This window comes from Anopheles coluzzii, chromosome 3 (assembly GCF_943734685.1).
Source record: "Anopheles coluzzii chromosome 3, AcolN3, whole genome shotgun sequence".
In the NCBI taxonomy this organism is placed as follows: Eukaryota; Metazoa; Arthropoda; class Insecta; order Diptera; family Culicidae; genus Anopheles; species Anopheles coluzzii.
The window spans coordinates 72,828,178-72,848,020 of NC_064671.1; the positions used below are offsets into that span (position 1 = coordinate 72,828,178).

At 45.0% G+C, this 19,843-nt stretch overlaps 1 protein-coding gene across 4 annotated transcripts in view; it reads right to left on the minus strand.

Annotated features, from left to right (window-relative positions):
- Positions 1-17,172, minus strand: part of LOC120958172 (protein amalgam-like) — a 79,435-nt gene extending 62,263 nt beyond the window's left edge. Inside the window, exon 1 of one of the 4 annotated variants that reach the window (XM_040380779.2) lies at positions 17,074-17,172. The gene's annotated coding sequence lies outside the window, so the exon portion shown is untranslated. Of the gene's footprint in view, positions 1-16,939 lie in introns of all 4 variants that reach the window. The other 3 variants (XM_040380777.2, XM_040380776.2, XM_040380778.2) reach the window with 3 other exon arrangements.
- Between the last annotated feature and the right edge of the window lie 2,671 nt (positions 17,173-19,843).

Consider the following 19,843-nt stretch of genomic DNA (forward strand, 5'->3'; position numbering starts at 1 on the left):
TCGCTTTTTTTTACCGCTTTTCTAAAGAGCATTTATGTCTCGCCCCGGTAGTACACACAAACGCGGCCAAACCTCTTCCATGCTAATCTCCGCCCGGCCCAGGAGCTTTCGCCACGGGAGTGAAGGTATGCGAGACACAGTACATGGCGCACGATTCTTAAACGGTGCTAAAGTGTCCGTCCGTTTATTATGCCTTCTGATAATTTGTCTCACTTGCACTTGTCGAGAGGCGTTTTTTTTGCATTTGCAAATACACGCAACGCTTGGGGGGGTAGGTAACGTTAAGGGGTTGCTGTTTTTCCTCTGTTCTTCAAACGCGACTGTTGCTTCGATTGCTAGCTGGCATTGTGCAGCATGAAAGAGAGAGAGGGAGAGAGAGAGAGAGAGAGAGAGAGAGAGAGAGCGGGGGAGTATGTGTGTGGGGAAAATTTATGATGATTTAGTTGCAACAACAGTAGTCAGACGTGGAGTACGCTGGAGGAGATCCTACAACAGCTGGTTGATTGTTTTTTAGTTTTTGCTCGTTTCTTGTTCTGAAGTCCTGAACTCGCAAGGCTTTTTTCCTTCATGCACATACATACAAGAATGTTTTTTGGTTCGTTTTCCTTAGCTCGTGTGTTGTGCTTTCTAGGGAACTTTCCTTCACTCGGCACGTTTGAAAGATGCCAAATTTGGAGTGTGCTGAAAATGTTGCTCCAAGTTTGGTACCGTACGCGTTAAAGCGTTTATGAGTGGTCCCGGAGCGCACTCAAAGCTGATTTTAAAGACTTTGAAGTTTTGGGCATACACACAAGCCCCGGGCCGCGCTCGGTAATAAATAATGGCGATTATCCTGTTCCCGTAGCGCTGCGCGAAAACCATGTGGCGTTTGATTTACCGGAGCGCAGCGCCACCGCCACCTAAATCTTCGTGCATATTTCGTTGATGGTTTCGGTATTTGGAAGTTCTGACTTTTTGGCAGTTCGCAAGCGGTGCCAGGTGCCGCTTGTGAATGTGAAAGTTCATCGCCGGTAGCAGTGGCACCGGCTTCCGGTGATCATCGATCGGGGATTCTCTTCTTTTTTTGGCAGTTTGCTCAGTGGTGCTTTTATAAAACTGATAGAAACGGGCATTGTGCGAGAAAAAGCGGGTGAGAGAGAGAGAAAGAACGGTCTTAATACATTTACAACCGTTTCTGCCGGGAACGGTGAACTCGGCTGGACTTACCGGCGAGCAGTTTTGCCTTCCGGTTGCCGGTTATAGCGCGCCGGTTTGCGGAATAATTTGGCACGAACTTCCCCATCGTTATCAGCAGTTTAAATGCATTAACCTAGAAAAAAAGTGCCCCAAAACACACATACATACATTCCGACGCGTACTAATACAGACACACCCAGACACACAGAGGCGTTAGTCGTCGTGCCGTCTGCAGCGGATGTGCCTTAATATCGCCTTCGGAACGTGGCGAGGATTGTAGGGAAATAAAGCTCGCCGCGTCCTGTTCCGAAGGGTGAAAATGAAAAAAAAGAAGACAATAAGAAGAAACGCTAACGCTAAAGACACTGCCGAGAACATTAATGGGGAAGAATTATGATATCGTACTGTCACATCGCGACCCGCCGGAGGCCTCGGTGACCTCGGCCGTGTGACGGTAGTTTGGGAAGAGATTTAAGGTTCCCTAATTTTATTTCTTCGCCGTCGTGCAGGTTTTTGAAGGGTAATAATAAAATGAAAGGACCGCGAAAGCCTTGTACGCGACAGCACGGTACGCTATCGATCTTCTGGGTTTTTTGTCTGTGTTGCTTTGAACACTTTTTTTTGCTGCTGCTCAAATTAAAGACTCGCTAAATCGTTCATGTTTTACACGCTCACTTGTTGTCGTAAGCCGAGTGCTTACCGAGTGAATAATTGTTTGTAGCCTCTTGGCGTGGTGTATCTTGGTCTCAAACTGTTGGAAAACATGGCACCAACCCACCAGCGTTGAAACACAATTCAAGGTACGGGCTTAAATCTTTCGCAGGAGCGTCCGAATGTATCCGTTTCTGTTTCGGCCCAAGCTGCCGAGGAATGCTTGGGACGACGCTTCAGCATTTTAATCATCCGCGCTTTCGGGAAGAATTTAATAACCGAGCCGGGGCCGGAGATAATCTTAAGCACGTGCTGGAGGAATTTATTGCGTAGGCCTCCTTTTTGCCGCCAAAACGGACTGGACGCTGGCCAAAATCAAAAGATTGCTATTTGAGCAAAAAGAGAAACACATACATACAAGTGTCTCGTGTGCCCCTGTACATACTGTTTCGTGGGCCAGATCGTCGGGAAAAGGTCGCCAAAGTGGGATGCAGATTCTTTGCTACTGGACGCGACGGAATTTTATAAAGCTGTGTGAGTGTTATTTTTGCAAATATTAAAAAAATCCGATTGCTGTTTCTGCGAACCAACGACAGTGAAGAAAAAAGAGAAATTTATTAAAATTACCAAAAACATGTACATTGCGAATAATATAATCAAGGATGTACAATCTGCCGATCGTTAAAAACGCTTGGAATGTCTTAAATGCTCATTAAACAGCGTAATTTGGGAGTATAGACTTGTTTAGTGTAAAAAAATAGCTTTCAGTTTTTATCTGTTTCGTCTACATGGTTACATATTAGACTTTTCCTGTTTTCTGCTTTGAAAGATCAACCAATTTGATGAAATAAAAGATGATGAAACGTTGTTTTTCCTATTTTTCTACAAAAAAGGGCTCTGTTATGAAAGATAACCAAAGCGTCCCAAATTTTCTGAGAGATTTATTGTTAGAGCCAACATGGTTTTAATTAGTTGTTCGCTTAAAATGAAAAGTAAAATAGCAAGTTTGTCGTTAATATTCATTTGCACCAAGATTGATGGGCTACCAGTATCGACAATATGTTCACATAATTTCAACAGACTGCATTCAACGTTTCCCCCGAAGCGGGAAATTAAATCACTCACTGAAACAGTTGTGCTTCCACTTTGCACACCACTCAAACTAATCTACTAAATTCACCTTGTTAAATCGGCTCATTAATTGGAGCATGTTGAACAAAATCGCAACTTTCCCGGCACTCGCTTAGCGTCAAATTTAGTGTGGCTCAGCCGCCGAAGGAAGAACCTGGAAAGGCAATAAATTATGAATCAGAGCCGTACCCGGTCGGCCTTTTCTTTTCGGAAGCGAGCCGGGCCCGAGTATTTACACCCGGGCTTAAAGCGGCCTTTCGGCTGAGTAATCTTCCTTCCGGGATACATGGAAACACCATTGTCCTTCCCAGTAATCAACATTCCATAACCTCCCACTCCACATCGCTGCTCCCTCTCTCGAAGCCACGATGTGCCATTTGAGGCGAATGAAAGTCAATGAATTTCCGCAATTTGCCATCTAATCCATTTCCGTCCTCTCTGAACTACCTACACTTGCTTGCCTTGTGTCCCTGTGTGTGTGTGTGTGTGTATGTGTGTGGGATGGTGGTGCTTGGCAGGATTAAAATTGCACACCCGCACACGCTGTCTTTGACGCGAAGAGAGAGAGAGAGGGGACCGTTTGAACGAAGGAATCAATCGGGGATCGGGCCTCTCGCATAGCCGATCACAGACGCAACTTACAAAGTCCGACACTTACACCACTAATATTGGGAAGGCAGAGAGTTGGCAGAGGACGGTGAGAGGGAAGAAAAAAAGAAAAGAAGAAAAAAAAACACGCACACAGCCCGGAATAGAAAGCTGGGGGACGAGCGCAACCGTCACGCTACGTCGGAAGTTAGCCGTAGGAAGCAATTTGCTAACGCTTGAACAATTCGCAAAATCCACTCCACCGTGTGCAGCAGTAAATGATGGGCACGTGGCTGGCTGTGCGGGGCAGCGGAAGGACCACTCTCCGTCTGCAGTGTGCAGTGTGTTCCCCCCTGCTACGAGAGCCGCTTCTCCGTTTTGAAGAGGAGGTTTTATCGGCCGGATTAAAGTGTGTGACTGTCCTTTGGCGATGCAAGGCGCGATAGGGGGGGCGAGCAAGGCAAGCTTCATTTCGGTTGGCGTATTTATCCAACAACCGACCGAAGCGGCGTGTGTAAATTCATTATTTTCCACACTAACAAGCGCACACCCGAGAGCAGGGGCGCGTGTGCGTGCGTGCGAATTTTGTCACGCCGGTATGAAAATTTGCAAAACAGGGAAAGCTGGCCTCACTAGCGGGTAACGAACGTTTCTTGGGGGCAAGTTAGCGGTGGTTTGGTGGAAGGGTTTTCTTTGGAAGGGCGATTGAAGAGCGTTCTCGAAGGGTTTATATCCGTATTTGCACTAAACGGTACGCACAAAGCAATCAGAGCGTTCGAGTGTGTCGGGGATTTCCTTTTTCCTTTTCTGTTTTGTGCTGAAATGTGTGAATATTGTTATTTTTTATCTGCAGTGCCATTGAATGTCTTTAATGGGCTGATACAGTTTGTCTGCGATAGAACAAAATCGCTCATGGTGAACGACTTGAAGATGAGTTAAACAAATCTGGAATAAGGCGTTTTATTCTAGTGCGCTTTTAAAATGTATTTTAAAACCTGATAGGGCATATAATGTCAACATTTAATGCATTTAAAACCTTGCATCAAACTTATTTCAGAATTTGTTCAGCTTGAAAAAAAGTCATAGTCAAAAGACCGGGGGACACTGTCCGCACTAGTGATGGGTAAATTCAACAAAAATCCGGAATCGCTTCCGAATGACTCCGCCAAAATTGGAAGCGGTTCCGGAAGGTAGGTGCAAAACTCCGACCTCGGAGCCGTCTGGAGCCGTTCGGAGCCGTTCGGAGCCGTCCGGAGCCGTCCGGAGCCGTCCGGAGCCGTCCGGAGCCGCTAGTCGGCAGCCGGAGCCGTCGCAGCAGTTGGAGCCGACGGAGCCGGTTTTAGCCGTCCGGAGCCGGCGGAGCCGTTGGAGCCGTCGGAGCCGTCCGGAGCCGTCGGAGCCGTCCGGAGCCGTCGGAGCCGTCCGGAGCCGTCGGAGCCGTCCGGAGCCGACGGAGCCGTCTGGAGCCGCTAGTCGGCAGCCGGAGCCGTCCGGAGCCGTCGGAGCCGTTGGAGCCGTTGGAGCCGCCCGGAGCCGTTGGAGCCGTCGGAGTAGTTGTAATAGTCGGAAGCATTCTGAAGCGCATTAATTTCCCGATATTAGTGATAATTGTATTGTAAAAAACAGCTTACGAGTAAAAAAAGAGTCTTCTTCATTTATTGATATGAAGTTTTTTTGTGTGTTTTTTTTTTCAAAAATAAAGCCAAAAATAATTGTTTGCTCCGTATATAGGAAAAAATGAATCAAACTAGGAAGTCAAGGAGCAATAGAACTATGACGAGAGGTGGGTTTGATAAAATACGAAACAACGAGGTAGATGAGTGTAATTATGACAGTTTTGCAAGGTTGTTTACATCGACTAACGTGTATGGTTTAGGCCGCACTTGTTTTTTACCGAATAACATGATGGCACATGGACAAGACAAAGAATATAACTATCAATCATCCGTCCATCTTTTATGAAAATAAAGATCAATAATAGTTTGATTCATAATTTTTCCCTATATATACGGAGCAAACAATTGTTTTTGACTTTATTGTTTAAAAAAACTGCAAACAAACTTCAGAGCAATAAATGAAGAAGACTATTTTTTACTCGTAAGCAGTTTTTTACAATAAAATTATCACTAATATCGGGAAATTAAAGCGCTTCAGAAGACTTCCGACTATTACAACGACTCCGACGGCTCGAACTGGCTCCGTCGGCTTCGACGGCACCGACGGCCCCAACGTCTCCAACCGGTTCCGTTGGCTCCAACGACTACGACGGCTCCGTCGGCTCCAGCTGCCGACTAGCGGCTCCGGACGGCTCCGGACGGCTCTGGACGGCTCCGGACGGCTCCGGACGGCTCCGGACGGCTCTGACGGCTCCGGACGGCTCCGGACAGTAGTGATGGGTAAATTCAACAAAAATCCGGAATCGCTTCCGGATGACTCCGCCAAAATTGGAAGCGATTCCGGAAGGTAGGTGCGAAACTCCGACCTCGGAGCCGTCCGGAGCCGTTCGGAGCCGTCCGGAGCCGCTAGTCGGCAGCATGAGCCGGTCGGAGCCGTCGGAGCCGTCGGAGCCGTCCGGAGCCGTCCGGAGCCGTCCGGAGCCGCTAGTCGGCAGCCGGAGCCGGTCGGAGCCGTCGGAGCCGTCGGAGCCGTCCGGAGCCGTCCGGAGCCGTCCGGAGCCGCTAGTCGGCAGCCGGAGCCGTCCGGAGCCGTCGGAGCCGTCCGGAGCCGTTGGAGCCGTTGGAGCCGTTGGAGCCTTTGTAGCCGTCGGTGCCGTCCGGAGCCAGCCGGAGCCTTCCGGAACCGGTGGAGCCGTTCGGAGCCGTTGGAGCCGTTGTAGCCGTCCGGAGCCGTCGGAGTCGTCGGAACCGTCGGAGTAGTTATAATAGTCGGAAGCATTCTGAAGCGCATTAATTTCCCGATATTAGTGATAATTTTATTGTAAAAAACAGCTAACGAGTAAAAAAAGAGTCTTCTTCATTTATTGATATGAAGTTTTTTTGTGTGTTTTTTTTTTCAAAAATAAAGCCAAAAATAATTGTTTGCTCCGTATATAGGAAAAAATGAATCAAACTAGGAGGTCAAGGAGCAATAGAACTATGACGAGAGGTGGGTTTGATAAAATACGAAACAACGAGGTAGATGAGTGTAATTATGGCAGTTTTGCAAGGTTGTTTACATCGACTAACGTGTATGGTTTAGGCCGCACTTGTTTTTTACCGAATAACATGATGGCACATGGACAAGACAAAGAATATAACTATCAATCATCCGTCCATCTTTTATGAAAATAAAGATCAATAATAGTTTGATTCATAATTTTTCCCTATATATACGGAGCAAACAATTGTTTTTGACTTTCTTGTTTAAAAAAACTGCAAACAAACTTCAGAGCAATAAATGAAGAAGACTATTTTTTACTCGTAAGCAGTTTTTTACAATAAAATTATCACTAATATCGGGAAATTAAAGCGCTTCAGAAGACTTCCGACTATTACAACGACTCCGACGGCTCGAACTGGCTCCGTCGGCTTCGACGGCACCGACGGCCCCAACGTCTCCAACCGGTTCCGTTGGCTCCAACGACTACGACGGCTCCGTCGGCTCCAGCTGCCGAGCGGCTCCGGACGGCTCCGGACGGCTCTGGACGGCTCCGGACGGCTCCGGACGGCTCCGGACGGCTCTGACGGCTCCGGACGGCTCCGGACAGCTCCGACGGCTCCGGACGGCTCCGTCGGCTCCAGCTGCCGACTAGCGGCTCCGGACGGCTCCGACGGCTCCGGACGGCTCCGACGGCTCCGGACGGCTCCGACGGCTCCGGACGGCTCCGACGGCTCCGACGGCTCCGGGCGTAATCGACGATTTGAATTTTTCGGAATCGGAGCCGGAGTAGCAATGCTGGGAAGCGATTCCGAGCCGTGGGTGCGATTCCGGTTACCCATCACTAGTCCGCACCCGCTAGTGTAATTTCGATTTTCACTTTGCAGCCGCTTCAAAAAATATGTTAATTTTCCATGTTTTTTACTTAGATTGGACTGGAAACGATTTTTGCAATTGATAGATAAATATGTGTTGCAGGTATTCCAGCCATTTTTGCATCGAAAAAACGGTGAAAATAGTATTTTATTGTGAAACCGCGCCCGACCATTCCCTCGATGTCCAAAAAAAAAGCTTCCACCAGTCGCTTGTAGTTCCAGATGCGCTAGTGAAAATCGAAATTACACTAGCGAGTACGGACAGTGTCCCCCGACCTAAACAATTATTTTTAAAATTTTCCACAAAGAGTATATATTTTATTGCGAACGATTGAAAACTATTTCAAATTAAAATAAAAAAATGAACATTTTGAAAAAGACCAATAATTGAATGTAAAAGAGTGACTAAAATGAACACTTTGCAAAATGTTTGGTGTTTATTTGTTTACTTTTTTTTATCCAACCAATACTCTCAATAAAATTGATAGCATTTGAAGCAAATCCTTCACAACACAGTCACAGATACAAAACTGCCCGCACTTGTCGGATTCAATCATACTGGGCCGGCATTTCGTTTGAAAACCGATTCAACCCGTGAATTGCTGGACTGATTTGAAAGAGAATTAAGCTTCTGTCCCGGTACCTTTCTATGCAGAAAAGCTCGAGCAGTGTACAGTGCTTATCTGAACCGTTTGGATGCATTGCATTCGTTAAGGTTTTAGAGTTTTAAAAGAGAAGGTAGAGAATGCTGCTTTGAAATTGTAAGGCCTTTTTTCTTGCTAGAAAAACAACACCTCAAAGCTGACAACATCTCTAGTATCACCGTCGGTCATTCATCTCACTGGTATGCCCAATCAGAGATCGGTTACTGTGTGGGTTGTTTGTGCGATACTTAAAGCTCGGTGATGGCAACTTAAATACAAACACGGAGTGTACCTCTTGTTCTTGGACGATGAGAAATTATCTGTTGTAGTTTTGTCCCTTTAAAGCGCTACAAACAATCTCGTGCCGTACTGCCCACAATTGCAACCTAGCTGGCGTGCACAAGTTCTAGGATGGAGTTAATTTTGCTCTGCACTTTTCCCCACGCCATCCAATACAAATGAATGTTTTCCCAATTTTTGGTTCACCTCAAAACCAATTCCACTGAATAGTTTTACGACCCCAAAGCTGCAACTCTTCCCACAGCTGAAAAATACACTCCCGAGCCATCTCTAAATGCCGGCCAAATTTCTTGTGCGCTAAGTTGTGCTGCCTCTTTCTCCTGCGCTCAGATACGCTCTACAAAACTAACTAACTTTTCCTGTTTCTCCGCAATGTTTGCTACGGCGCACTTTCTACATTACACTGCAGCTTGGTCGACTCTCAAAAAGCTTCCTCCTATTCCCATTCCCAAAAAAAGGTTGCAAGGAAATCAGTAAGGAGCAACTTTTAATGGTGCTTCGGTGGTAGTAGTTGTTGGGTGGTGGTGGTGCTGCTGCTGGTGGTTCGATTTCTCGGGAAAACAAAATTGCACACTGACCAGAAGTTAGAGCTTGGCGAAAGAAAACTTTCATTAAATGATAAGAGCCTGCTCCTTGTTTGTCCTCTTGCGCTCCTTTTCCAGTCTCCAACATCCTCCACCTTCCCAAAAAAAAAAAAACCCTAAAAACCGGTAATGAGGCGTTCTTGTTCTCGAGGACACGACAACTGGTAGTGACGCTGGGCATTTTGAAGATGTTTGTCTAGCGCTCCGGAAGAAAGCCCCGAAGGGTAGTGGTACGGTGTCTTCACCCTGTTCAACATTGATGCGTCCAATGGATAGCCTTCCCCAACTCCATGCCCGGTATCGGTATCTTGTGAACGGCGAATCATTACCGGTAATGATTGGGTATTTTTTGTTGTGTTCGGTTGACATTTTCTATTCACGATGACTTCCGGGAGGAGGAATATTGGCAGTTTGGTGGATTTTTTTTGGTGAGCTTTTCCCTGATTAGCGTACATGTTGGTCTGGCAAGTCAGGCAAGACAGGCTACCGTGGATGCATCATACTTTAGAATGCCTGCAGGATGGGAAATGTGCATGTTTACACATCGGTGGAATCGTCATTATCGTACCATTAAAAAAGGACATTTTTAAGGATGCTTAATGCACATTACTTAATGAACTTTGCTTTTCTGATGTAGGGCATTTCAACAGGAGAACGAAATGATGGAATTAGGTTGCGTTATCTTAAGAGTGGAAGAAACGATAAGCTTAAAATATAGCTCTTGATTATCGTGATGAATTTACCATCAACAGCAACTTTTATATTTCCCAATAGAATAAGTAAGCAATCATTTTCTTTCAAGCTGTTCCAATATTTCCAGCCTTCCATCTAAAACTCACGCTTCTTTCAAATGCCTTCGCAAATTGCGGGGGCATGCGTGTGATGCGTGAAAAATCTAATTTTTCCATCCATTTTACCCCACTGATCGGATTTAATGCGTATCGACACACGGTGTTTGACGAGCCGGCAATCTGTTTGACGGGCCCCGGCACTGATGAACGAAACACTCCACATAAGCCCCTCCTCACAATCCATCGCACAAACAAATGAACGCGCACAGCACATAGAGCGGGCAGCATATGCTTGAACATAAAAGCGGCCTAGTAGACAGAAATTGAAAGGTGTAAAACTGGTGAGGCTCCCGTGGCTCCGTTGCTTGTGAGGGTTTTTTGGAGGATTTTTTTTACACATTCATTTCATTTCTCCCCGGCCATCGCCTCAATTTACGGAAACATAATCAAACGTAATTGAATTTTTACACTCATCCATGCAATTGGGGCCGGGCGGGTAAAACCTCTTTCGCCGCCGTGGAAGGTACGGCACGCTTGAAAGTTTCCTTGCCGAGGCTAGCGGAGGGAGAGAGAGTTGCTGTCCATGGTGGGGATCGTTTGGGATCGTTAGGAAAAATGCTGCATACACTATCCAACGACGACTGACGACGACCCCGATTTTTGGGGCAACAGACAAGCACACACACACACACGCTCACACATACACCACAACGGTCTGAAAGGGGGTTAGATCCAATCAAATAGGTATATCCTCGCGGCCCGACGCTTCTTCATCCTGAAGCGAAAAACGTCTTCCCGAAGCAGCAGCGTGTCTGAGTCTTTGGCGCGGAGCCGTCTTGTTTTGCTTTTCTTTTTTTCCCTGAGCCTTCTCAAAAACTCTGTCACGGCACGACCAAAGCCTTCAAGGATAAAGCCGGGCTATGAAAAGAGCCACGGTGTGATTTGGCGGCGTGCGGCGGCTTTCTGAAAGTTTATCAAAAAAGAGAAAATGCTCGGAAAGTTCAGGGCGCGCGAAATGTCACGAGATCACGCGAGAGACACACGGCACCCAAGGCAGCCGACCTGAGGTGAAGACGGCGCGACTGGTGCAAACGTTGGGAGGGAATTGATTAAACAAATATTTTGCTTATGAATTATGTCAACGATTTGCACCCCTCAAAAATGGTAGCGGCAGCAGTGCTTTTGGCAGTGCCGAATGTGGCTGAGTTAGGCAAGATTTGGGGCCTTATTTGAATCAATTCAAGCAGCCCAGGAAATAGAATGCTCTTCAATGGTAAATCCTTTTAAGTTCCCTTCTCAAGAAGTACCCTCCGTAGCGAAACGAAATGTAGAAATGAAAGCCTGAGCATCTTCAAAAGATAAGCTGTGCGGAAACGCTTACCTTTAACACTTCGCTTGATGAGCGACAGCAAATATTGATTAATTTCATTTTAACACCATTTGCCGAAATTCGAAGGGTTTTCCAACTCGGTGCCGGAGCGACCGAGACCACCTCGGGCACACCATTGTCGGGAGTGAAAACTTCTTTTGAATTAAGTACCTCCGACCTTTTATGGTTAATTTCACACTCAATAAGGCTCTCCTTGGCAAACAATCAATCGGCATAACGATGCCGAGGAGTTTGATTGATTATGGGTAGCGCGTGGTCGTGGTGTGTCGGTCGAGCGAATCCACACCGAACCTTACTGTGCGCCGTGTCTGTGACTGGTCCGTAACGTAGCGTAACACACCAGTTCTGCAGCGCGGTCCTTCTTCAAATGGCAGCGAAGCTGACAATCCAGACGAGGTGCGGCTGGGGTTTGCCTGTGGATTGTGGAAAGTTTGCGGAAAACTTGCGGAGCAGAAACAAAGTTTAGCAAGAGCGGGGCAAGTCGCCTTCACCGGCAGAAGCATTCCGGACCGAGCAGTCGACGGAGCCGAGAAAGCACACCGGGCGAAAGTCGTATTTTGTGAAATGTGTTTTCAGCTGGAACGAAGCTGAAAATAAAACACGCCGGTGTGGTGATCGTCCGACGGTGTGTGTGTGTGTGTAGTGGCGCTGCAAAACCCACCGCCAAAGCGCAATCAACAGTGAAGTGTTGTTTCGATGTTTGGGTTTGTTATGATGATGAATGGCGGCGGGGTAGGGGCTACATAGAACAACCTTGCACAACCATTACTCATCTTTTGATCCCCATCGGCTCCCGGGGTGATTGTTTCGACGTATTTGATAAGTTTTGCCGCTTTCGTTTGCACTTTTCGGATTGTTCTCGGTTGTGGTTTTGCACTCGAAGAAAAGGAGGCGGTTGAAGTTTTCAAAGACCTTCTCCCTCCTCCCATCCGAAGCTCAAGAAAAGCCGGTTTGCGAAAGTAATTTCTTATGATGCAACTTCTTCTGCACGATTGGTTGTACGATGGAGTTTCCGTATTGGGGAGGAGACTGGTTGTGGATTTTTCAAATTGAGCGACTTGTAACGTTTAAATCAAAACAAGTATTGTGTGATGATGTAAATACACTTCACTACGCACTGAATGGTAGCAGTTTACAGTATTCTGGTGAGCTTTAAGTGTACTTTAATGAGTTTTGAAGGTCAAATTGGTCACTAAAGAGGTTAAAAATCATTGAGTTTCATGACAGAATTCGTTGAGTTTAGTAAAAAATATCAAAATTACACTAAACAGTATGATATACAATTTTAAGGCATCATCCATATATAACGTGATAAAATACAAAAAAATATTTCGTATTATTTCATAGCTAAATCACAAATTATGCATCATTTTGATTGATGTTACGCTGCAGATAATGTAACTCCACTTATATCTACGTAATGAAAATCGTAGCATATTAAAGAGCCTTCCCTCTTCTTTGTGGATGGTACGTAATTTATGAATAATTCCTAATGGAATGTTTAACCTTTGGAAGGTGTTGCTCTCTTCAGGGACTTTGTTTGTAGAAATGTGTTTGTCTCATATTATCATATTTTATACATTTGCTACGATGTACCATTGGATTGTGTTCAATTTTTTCACTTCAATGTGGTTGGAGTTTTCGATTGGAATTTTACAGTAAAGTTAACATTCCTCCAACACATCCGATTTTCCAGGCACAACAAATAAATTTCGCCCGTTGTATTAAATTGTTCCTTCAAAACATCTACTCCCATGCGTTTGCTGTCGATACGTGCACGCGCACATTCCATTCCCTGCACGGCAAAAACGCATCGGCACAGCGCAAATACAATAGTCCATTTCACAGCCGTCACAATTGCATACAATTGCAGCAATTCCGACAACGTTTCCAGAATAAAAGATGAAGCGCGCTCATCTATGTGTGAGCAGAGGGAGGGAAAAAACATACATAGCAAAAAAACATAGCAAAACCGTGACAAATTTTCTTCCCTGTTTTTAGTGGGCCTCAGAGCCGCCGGGTGCTCTGGCGGTGAGTGCATTAGTGCATTCAGCGGAAGCATTCGTCAATGCCAGAGTGGAATGTCACTCGTTCGGCTCGAATGGTGTGTACGGGGGGAGTGGGTTCAATCTCACCCATTTTTGTCATTCCCCCCCTGCGTCAGTCGTCTACGCGAAACGCGAACGGGATAAACCAGCCGCCAGTCAAAGGGAACCCAAAACCTTCACCCCCCCTCCCATCCAGCCTGGAACTGAAATCCAAAACGAGACCTCTCGGGGGAGTGTAGTCATGCAAACGGTGCGCGCATAGTTTCGTCGCAAGTCAAACATGGAGCACAAGGAAAAATCAACAAACACACACACACACTGCTCCGATTGTTGGACGACCTGAACGAGCTTCCGATGGGATGCGCCCAGATGAAAATGGAACGGAATGGGCAGCCGGCCGTGTTCCACCCGACGACGGTTTCCTCCCGTGCCCAAGTGGAAAAGGTTTTTGTTTCAATGTTTCTCCATTTTTGCCCATTTTCTTTTCCCCACACCGGTCGATTCTGGTTCAGTGGGCATGTGTGAGGATCGGTGCATTTAGTGGCAGGACAATTGTCCATCATTTTCACCCCACAATGCTTCATCGTTCGCTCCCGGTCTCCTTCGATCGACTTGCTTTTCCCCTGCGGGACGAGAAGGCGTGCCGGCAGCATCCGCTTATGTCTTTTTTGTTTGTTTGTTTCGGTTTTGTTTTCAACCGCTCGCGCTCCGCGCCCTCTCACGTTGCCTTGAGTTGAGTGTCTTGATTTGGCGCTTCATGAATATTGATGGTATGACGACAGCATGCATTTCCTCGCCTTACTTTCCTACATTCCCCATTCCCAGCCGTGTACCACTCGAGACACTCTGTGACGGATCAATTGTCCCGAATCGGACAAACCGAACGAGTGGGGAGGGTTTTTGCCCGTTCCCCACCATCGCAAGCCGACATAAATATGGCGAGATGTGAAAAAAAAGATGATTTGTCGAGTGAAGTGGTACCGTTCTATAATTTACACCCGGGCGTGTTCGCGTCTGCACACATTGTTCGGTTGTGCGCGAGGGCTCCAGGGGCAAGGGAGCGTTTGCTTTGGCTCAAGCATTAGGATTTTATCGTCATCAATCAAGCAACCGAGACAACATCGGATAACGGTGTCAACTTAGTGGCGCGATCGATTCCACCACCATCACCACCACCAACCAGTCAGTGTAAGAGGCTCTGAACTGGAGTGAGATGGAGCAAGCTGTAGAGTAAATGATGGATCTTGCGCCGCGAGTCGGTTAGGACATCTTCGGCCCTAGTACACTCATGCTCGTTTCCCGCTGCGTTTCATGCTTTTAACGATGTAATGCACACACACAATCTCTGGAGGGTGGTCGTTCGGAGCGTTCGGAGCAGATCCAAGATTTTGAAAGATTGAGCAGACCGGATGTATGGGAAGGGTAGATAAACGCGCACGATAATGGGCAAACTGCCCCGGGGAGAAAATGCTGCAAGGAAAGCAGAGGTGGGACGACTGGGAGGCTGCAAACCGAGCCATTTATATTCACAATCATTGCACATTTTGATAATGGCTCAATACTACAATCGATCATGCTTTTTTCTTTTCCTTTTCGGTTGCAAGAACCAAAAAAAGAGAAGAAGATTACTCTGGAAAAGTGCTCCAAAAGCACTTACTTTAATGGTTTAAAAGAATGGTTTGAATGTGTTCGATGATACGGAATACAATAAATAAAACGGAAAGCTTTCGCTAAATTGTCATATAAAAGCTTTTGTCGTTAAAGTTTCATCCTTAAATCATATGACTGTTCTGGAAGAAAAAAAGCGCATATTTTTCCATTTTGAACGGAAAATCTGGCGCCGAAACTTCTGAATTTACGGCCTTTGGGAACATAACGGCTCACAGGTTTGCTTGTTTCTTGCACAGCTTATCAATGGTTTCTTTCAGCTGGTACGGATGTCATATTATAGGAAATTGGCACGATAACAATAATTTACAATCACTCTAGAGCAAAACATAGCTTTCAAAATTTTAAATTAAAAATAGATCAACAGTAAATGTATATAGGTAGGGTAATTTAATTACGAAAAATCCCTCTTGTATGTATTTCGATGGAACTGTTGAATTAGAACAGAATTCACATTGAAAAGTTTGTACGACCTTGAAGGGGAGAGAAGAAATAGTATTCAAGCGAGCGTTGTGGATGTATACTTCAAAGATAATTTCCTTTCTGAAGTCTTTGCGTATAGTTCATAATGGCACAAGTGTCGTTCCTTTACTTACATCAGATCTTCAGTTATTAATCGTTGACATGTCATATCATATCGTTGGATCTTGGGATATTTTTTTTATTTTCTTAGTGGAGGCTTTGAATCTAAACATAAATAAGTTGCAGAAAGCTGTTCCTGGGATTTTAAAAAGTCACTTTCTTGACAGGGTTTGAACAATCTCTGTTGAGGAAACTTTTTGAAAACCTTCATGCTATTGCGAAATGTGCGTGTTTCAATACGAAAAGCACCATAAACCATAATTTTTACCATTTCTCCCTTTGTGCAAACGCAATCAATGAAAAACATTGATTAAACCCATAAAATTTACCCAGTAATCACACAAGCGCAAAATAAAACCCTCTGCAACAAATTTAACTTCCACGACACGCCGCACATCCCAACCGACCCACTAGCAACCCGAAACACATGTGGAACGCGAACATGTGTGTGCAGCGCAGAATCAAGCAGTAATTAAAAACCTGCATATTGATTTAACGCATGAAATCGTTCCACTGCCGGTCGCAACGGGGGCACCAACAATGCGAAAACCGACAATGCAACGGCAGCATCACAGCATTCCCATGCTCCAAGCAGCATGTGTGCGGAGTGGAACACCGGAAAAGTGGAACATTGCAATCGCCCATATATCAGCCATTCCTATCGGTCCGTTTTCCATCCTTTCCCTTCTTTCCACTACCATTTTCCATCCACCATTTTACATATCACTTGCACTCACTGACACAGTATATATCCGTATTCTGTTTTTTTTTTTTGGTTTTATCAATCCGCTACTCCCCATCGCTTGTTTGAACTCAAGGGCTGTAACAATCGGTTATTGGTGCTCGAAAAAAAGCTCGATGGCGCGTTGATTTGGTTCTGTTTCTTCGCCATTTCACCCCTTCACTGGATCGCGCGCGTGTATTATATATTTTCCTTTTGTTTGTGTGCATGTGTTTCTCTTTTTTGTGTAATTATTTTACACAAGCCTCACAAAGGCGCCGCACCGTGCGAACTCACAGCCACACGCATGCAGGCATTTTTCTTCTTGCCGGACTTGTTTCCTATCAGTTTTCACCTCACGGCGACGATCCGGCTCAATGGTGACGCTCCTGGCATTCCTGTTCATCTATTTGTAGGGTAATTATTCAACCAGCACTTAACCCCGGCGGCGGCGGCCCGACCTGGTGTAATGCCATATTGTACTCCCGATTTGGTTCGCCTGTTTTCCAATTATAACTGCCACACACTGTCATGAGCTTACACCGCTATTCGCACACACAAACACACACATGCACACGGGAAACAGTATCAGCAAAAGGATTCCGCATTTAATCCGCAGCACAGTTTGACACTTTCTGCACATTGCTAAACACACTTAGTGGATGCTTTTTTGTTGTTGTTGTTGTTGACGTACCTTTTAAAATTAATCCTCTTATCAAACAATTCTTTTTTCGCTTCCAAATTCACCCCCAAAATCTGCTACCAACTGTGCACACGCTTTTACACTGTTCCGCCCCGTAAGGTTTTTGCTACCAATATGGTGCGAACCGCTTATCAGACGCTGCCACGCTGCCAAACTCGCCCAGCACCGAAACGCAACTGATCAGAAAAACCCGAAAAAGGCACCAACGGGCGCGGGAAAAATCAAACGAATCGGGTGCAGAAAAAAAGAAAAGAAAACGAAAACGAAAAACACACCGCACACGGGGAGAGTATTCTTCGGGCCGGCGTTGGCACTCACCGAAAGGGCGCCGACGTTAACGCATCCTCTTTGCGCGTCCAGCCCGCACTTTTCCTCCGCAAGTAGTGAAGTGAGTTCCCATTTGTTTTGGTTACTTTGCGTCCTGTTTTAAATGCGGTGCCGTTGTGTGCCTGTCGTCTGTTGCTGCCTGCTTGTGGAAATAAGGGGGAGGCGATGGTATTTAGAGTAGTCGATGATGGGTGGACGTTGAAAATGAACTCTCGTGAGCTCCCGAAGCGTTTCGTGGCAGGATTCACCCGACCCGCCACGTGGTTGCTGTTCGTTGTTTCGGATCGTTTTTCCGGCCGTTTATGTCTGCGTCAGGTTTGTCTTGCTCGCTCGCTCACCTCGTTTTCTTACCTGCTTTCACCTGCTGCTGCGGTGCGTTGGTTTGCGTGCCGCTGCTGTAAGCTGGGAGAAGGAAATGAAATGCTCATTTTGATGGGAAAATCACACAGAGTATTGTTTGAATGCCAGGTGGTTTGTTGTTGCTGTTGCATTAACCAGGTTACAAGCACATAGTAGTAGTGTGCCGCACTGGTTGCGAGTGTTTTTGAAACGGTAGCTACGGAAAGATAAAAAATTCAGACTTTAAGCTTAATTTAAATGGTCTGTTTGCCGCATAAAGCACGCTTAGGAAGGGTGCACGCATTGGGGATGGGGAGCAATCCTTTGTCTACTCGTATACTGCTGCTTTTATGATACTTTTGCTTGCTTTTCATTACCAAAATGAACCAATTGGGACTAGTTCTACCATATTTTAAAGACGAAAGCTTTATAAGTCACTAAGAGATATTGGTTAAAATTGAAACAATTGGATCTGTGGCTTCGTATTTTAATTTATTTCCTTTTATTTCATAATTATTATGTTTTACAAACTTTAAATATCTCGAATCCATTTTTTACTAGTTATTTGTTAATAATTAAACATATTTGATTTCTAGTACAGTGAACCCTCTCTTATTTGACACCTCTCCAATTTGAGAAACCTCTCTTATTTGAACATTTTTCACAGTCCCTTGATTTACAGTACATTTTTGTCCCTCTAATTTGGAAAACCTCTGAAATCTGTATCCCTCTTATTTGTGTATGGTGTTGCCATGGTTATTCATATTCATATTCATATTCGATTCTGTTCGCAGTTTCCCATAGCAACGGTTAAGGCTGCATACTAAATGTTCTGTTTCTTTCTAGTTTGTATGGACTTTTCAATCACTTTCAACCTCTGTAATTTGAAAACCCCTCTTATTTGACAGTCCCATCGCCTCTCAAATAAGAGATAGTTCACTGTAATTATAAATGGATGAAGATCTATTTCACTTGAAGTACGGAAAAATAAAAAAGTTTAATGATTGTACCAAGCAAGATCGATTAAGGAGAACAGGTCGATGCAAAGCCCGTTGCTAGGTTGCCATTTTCAGTTCGCTTTTGACAGTTTCATGAAAAATAGTTTACAAACAAACGGTAGCTAACGCGGAAAAATGGACGAATTTACTATGACGAAGATTATATTGGTTAAATTTCTTGCGGTAAATTCTTCAATCACTTCTGGATAGTAAAGAAGAAGTAATTACAGCCTACACTATATTCAGAAACATTGATAACCTTTTTCATTGTTTGCCATTCCGTGACCACGAATCACTACCGTTTGCAACGGTCCTACTGGAAGAACGAAAAGTTTAACAGGCATTAAACAGCACAGTACATGTTCCAACTGGGTAAAAGAAGTCCTATTAACTTTCAATTAAACACTGAGAGTAAAATGAAACATTCAATCGGCACACACTGGTACAATTTGCACACCATCCTTTGCTTATAACCTCGCGACGAATGATAAAACAGATCCTTGGATTGTATAAACTACTACAGGTCGGTCCGTCCAGTGTACTTTGACAAATTTTCATTTGACAGCTAGGGAGTTCAAATTCACTTGGCAACTCATAGAAAGTTCTTTGCAACCCATACTACCTATCTGCCAATCTCCATAGAAATCGCCTTCTATCATGGCTACCAAAATCAAGGCTTAGGCTATCAAGGCACCTTGGATTTTTCCAAAAAAATATCATCGTATAAAACCACATTTTTTCCGTGATTGTCAAATGAAAACGCTAATCTAGAATCCAATGCTGCAAAAAGTATCATTTTGTAAAATTTTGTGTCCACCATTATCACCGTTCGCAACACTGCTTCTAAACAACGTATCTGTATGTAACAACAAATAAGGATTATTTACAATATAACTACAAAACCAGCTCATTGTTACAATCCAATCATCTTTAAAAAGCATAGATTATAATACAAAAATAAAGAAACATGAGTAGCAGAGTACAGAGTTTTTTACTCGATTTCGCAAGCGTAGCAACGTTTAACGCAACTGCAGCATTTGACGAGACAAGTGCATCAGTTGTTTCCGGAACGTCATCACGCTTAAAACAGCCTTCGCATTTGAAATCGTAAGCGCGGAATTCGTACACAATATCACAATTCCAGTGTTGCGGAGTTCAACTTAAAATGTATAAACGGATTCAGGGCATTCGGCAGCTTAAAAATTTGGTTGTTTACAAGTTTTAAAGAATT